The 4857-nt window shown below is 39.1% G+C and overlaps 1 long non-coding RNA gene across 2 annotated transcripts; it reads right to left on the reverse strand.

The window, feature by feature from the left end:
• Positions 1-1578: 1578 nt before the first annotated feature.
• On the reverse strand, positions 1579-3407 carry LOC121793428. 2 transcript variants are annotated; one of them, XR_006049109.1, is made up of 3 exons: positions 3013-3407; positions 2063-2600; positions 1579-1939 (listed from the first exon to the last, which is right to left on the reverse strand). It is a non-coding gene; the product is annotated as an uncharacterized LOC121793428 (long non-coding RNA). The 2 variants fall into 2 exon arrangements; XR_006049108.1 differs by having other exon boundaries at positions 1579-1991.
• Positions 3408-4857: the final 1450 nt, after the last annotated feature.

Genomic DNA, 4857 nt, shown 5'->3' on the forward strand with positions numbered 1-4857 from the left:
GCTTTAGCCCTACCCTATTTCTACATGGGTCCGCCCATGCGTCCGCCATTAGAAGTCTCATTTCTTGACGGCACGGGTTTTAAGAAATGTTAAGAAATGTGGGTGAAAAAAAGTTAGTGGAATATGAGTCCCACTTGTATATATTAGTTTTAAGTGAAATGTAAGTGAAATGAGTTAGTGGGAGGTGCGACCCTATTACCATTTATGATAAAAGTGAATCAGAACTTCTATTCGCGGATGGATTAAAATGAAAAAATGGGATTCTTATTCGCTGGCGGAGGGAGTATTTGATAGTGTCCGAGGACGTAACGCGTTTTTGTTTTGTAGTGGGAGGATTGACGTTAGATAAACTTATGATGAAGAGAAAGTTGCAATGGATAGTGTGAGGGAGAGAAAAGAGAATATTAAGAATAAATTTGGTAAATTCATGACTGGGGTTGGGCTTGTCGTATATGATAGTAATATTATTATATACAATTAAATAAAGTACTAATAAATTAACAGCAAATCTGCAAATATATACTTCTTTTTTATACGGAGATTAAAAACATTGTGTTAAGTGGATGATGAATAAAGTAAGAAAATAAAGAAAGGAAGAGAGAATAAAGTAAGATAGAGGGTTACTTTTTGCTAAAAATAAAAATGACTTAATTATGTTGGAACTTACGAAAATAGAAATTTATCTAATTAACATGGAATAAAGGGAGTAGATTAGGGATATTGGTCTCTAAAACCATGAACTTTGTCCAAAATTTGGTATTTCTCATGAACTTTAAAATTGATTTAGAATATCACAAACTTTGCACTTTGTTTGGTATTTCTCATGGCATGTCTACCACTATATTTGACCAACTTACGAGGCTTTTTTTTATCACACTTGACACAATTAAATCAATATCGTTTTCTACGTGATTTTTTATCACACTTGTTATGAACTTAAAAAGTGGTTTAAAATACCATAAAACGTATCATGGTTGGTCACGTAAAATAAGATTTTGATGAAAATATCTTATTTCGGTCATTTTGGGAAATACCAAACAAAGTGCAAAGTTTGTGATATTCTAGACCAATTTAAAAGTTCATGGTAAATAACAAACTATGGACAAAGTTTATGATTTTAGAGACCAATATCTCATTAGATTATAGCAAAATGGTGCAATCAATAAGTTTAGTTTATCAATTTGATATAATTATTTTTACTCAAAAAAGAGACGTGTTGGAGTTTGATCTTTTATTTATCGAGAAGATGAGGCCTAGTCTGTTTTACATCTAATCTATATATTATTTCACGCAGACCTCAATATTTCTAACTACCATACACAAAAATCTTAAACGCACGTCGTTGCCGCCTCTAAAGAAGTTGTTATGGAGGATTTGTTGAAATTCTAATTATGGAGGATGAAATAGTGGATATAAAATATATCATTCAAGTTTCAAGGATTTGAGAGTAAACGATAAACTATTAGATGCATGCAACAATCTTGGTAAAAATAACCTTAAAACAATTAATAAAGATTGAGACAATACTACTTTTGGTGTTTTCTTTTTAAGCGTGGTTCATTGACGCTAAAGGATGACTCTTTCTCAAGTAGTGATTTTTCTAACTGGAAAAGACACCGCAAGAAACATATTGTATACATAGATTAATTTACAATATAGTATTAGGGCTCGGGTGGTAGGGGCTGAAAACTTATTTTCATGACTCTATAGGTATTGGGCTTTTCCCATGTGCATGTACAATTGTTTAGTCTGTTTGGTAGAGCAAACAAAAAATTATGCAGCCCCATTATGTGGCGTTTGGTTCAGCCCACGAATCCTTGAAAATGTGGCAGAAATTACTAAAACACCCTTCACCCCTTTCATTCTTATCACCGGTCGCACACTGCAAGAGTGTTCGTTGAGATTTCACCTTTCCTATTCCTGTAACGAGGAGCTTCAGCTGCACAAACACAGACATTAATGTATGTCCCGTCCAATGCACCAAGGCAACCCTATGTTAAATACAAACATTAATTTATGTAGGACATTGTCGAATAGTGATCATAGTCAAAGATTTAATTACCTTAAACCATTTCCACCTTGGGTCGTCACAGCTGGATGTCATCCACCGGAGACGGTTCCACGAAGAGGCCTTTGTGCAGATGAATAACTAACGGCTAACAGTTTGCTTGGACTGAATGAATCTGAAGCCAACTATACGCGTTTTTGTGTGGTGAGCCAATGTGCAAAGGAACATCGCCACCTGCTCCTCCACACGAACATACCTTTGGTCAACCAAACCACACCTATCACGGAGTATGCGACACAAATGGCCGAATGCATTGCGGTCTATCCGGAGATTGTTTATGCAGTCAATGTCGGTGAGGGCAGTAAGGCGGTTCATATGTCTAACTTGCGCAGGTATCTTGTCTGTCATGCTGTATGAGACACGATTCTGAGCATCGTGGTTATGTTCCGAACTGGCGTCCTTGCCGCTCACCAAGCTGTTAACCATATTCAACATTGCGAAGCAGTTTTGTTGATGGTCTCGGACAATGTCCTCGATCATCAGGACCGCGACTTCCATCTCCTCATGCCTTTTTTGCCTTCCGGCTTCCATCCTGCTGAACGGGTCGGCATAACAACGACGGAATTAATGGATGCATACAAAGAGGGGAGGGGCGGGTTGTGCACAATATTAACAACAACAATGGACCACATATATCACAATACCAGAGGAATACTAACCACAATGAACACATTATGATAGGAACCACCAATCGGCACAATTGGTGCTGCAACTGTGAAGTGGTGTTGGAATTAAGGCAAGCAAACATGTAATTAAGTCGACCAAACTCCAGTCGGAATAATTGATTAACCGGCTATCCCTACAGACCCCTATTTCAAACAAATCGCCCAAATTGAAGAATCTACAGGCTTCCCTTTGTCGAATTACACCAACAATTTGAGGAAACAAAATCAATTACTCATACCCAGTAGATCGAAAGCTTGAATCGATGAATTCGAACAAACCTGTGGCGGAATTGAATTCCAACTTGTCAGCCGGTTGGAATTTGAAGAGAAAACTAGGTCGGCGCCGTCAATGGGAGAAGACGCACACGCCAAGATGGTGAGCGGAGGGAGCTTTGGCGTCGGTCGTTTGAATATTCCCGAGGGTATAAATGGCCAAACACAGCCCTTTCAGCGCACAAATGATAACTGAGAAACTAATACCTCGCCTCCAGCCTGATAGAGTTGACATGAATTGGGTGAAAATAGTAGATGAGGGAGTGAAACCCGGCTGCAATTTATCGGGTCGAGGAGAATGGTTTCAGGCGTACCAAACGGTGGAAACCATTTTGCTACAGTGGTATTTCAGGGCTACCACCCGAGCCCTTTCATTGAATAAATGTCTTTCAAAAAATTACCTTTGGATACCTAATATGCCAATAGAAGTAATTTTGTATCTATACGTATATAAAAGATTATTTTTGGTGTTATTTACAAAACTGCCATTTTAATTTAAAATATTAAAATTTAATAGAATTTGTTTTTGTTAATAAATTTGTCCATCTTCACTGGCCGTTTCAGAAAATTATCATAATCTTAATTAAGCTAACGTTACATTATTTAAAAGGTCAATTTAATCAATCAACATTATTTGAAAGGTCTAAACAATTACTACTATTGATTTAAGTTATAATAGTGGACATACCAAAAGTCAGTCTCGGAAGAATACCAAAAGCAATAAGGCCACCCGCAACGCGTTACGCGGGTGGCCCGTATTCCGTTCCTGCGTGACAGAACCGGGGCAGGACGCGTTGCAGCGTCTCGTCCCGTCACCAGCCCGCCCCCAGGCAGTCACCAGTCCCGTTCCGCCGTGACGGCTCGCTACGCGCCGAGGCGACGTGGCGTGCTCCCAGGCCATGCGTGACACCCACTCGCCGTCCCGCGAGTGGGCATCGTTAAGGGTGTCGAAACGGGTACCCGCACCCGACGAGTCAGGTACCCGCTCCCGATTTTGGCCGAAAAGTTAGTCCCGATACCCGTCCCGCATTTAGTCGGGTGATACCCGATACCCGAGTCGGGTATCCCGCACCCGACACCGCGGGTACCCGACCCGAAACATTTTTTTTTGAAATCTTCTTTTTTTAAATATTATTTGTATATTTTAGATGTTTTTTTAAAAATACTACTTGATGAATGTAATAGTCTCACCTGAAACTTTTTATTATTATTTAATTTTATTGAGAATTGAGATCAAGCCATGTAAAATATTAAAAAAATTACATCATGAAGAGCAAGTATTAAAATAAAAAATAAAAAATTATAAAATATCAATATATATCGGGTATTTTCGGGACTATCGGGATTACCCGGTCGGGTATCAGGATTCCCGATACCCGCATAACCCAAAATTATTATACCAGACCCCGCCCCGTTTCCCGATTCCGTCGGGTAACGGGTACCCGATACCCGGTGGGTAACGGGTCGGGTTCGTGATTACCCGTTACCCGCTACCCGTTTCGACACCCCTAGGCATCGTCACACTGATACAATAATTCATTTTTTTTAAAATTCAGATTAAATAAAAAATAAAAATAAAAAATGTGAAAAACAGTAATATTACCGTTAATAGTCGTTTTCCTTTTTTTTTAATTTTTTTAAATTTTTTACTCTATAAATACTCCTAATTCATCCTCATTTCACACACAACTACACATCTATTCTTCCCAAATCATCTCCATTTCCTCTCCAATTTTCATCTAACATTTCATCACAAAATGTCCGACGACGGAAACTCTGGAGGTGGCGGCTCCGGCTCGTGGGATCTCAACGCGTTCGGCGCTTGGGGGAACATGTACAACACATTGGGTG

Source organism: Salvia splendens, chromosome 3, assembly GCF_004379255.2.
Source record: "Salvia splendens isolate huo1 chromosome 3, SspV2, whole genome shotgun sequence".
Lineage (NCBI taxonomy): Eukaryota > Viridiplantae > Streptophyta > Magnoliopsida > Lamiales > Lamiaceae > Salvia > Salvia splendens.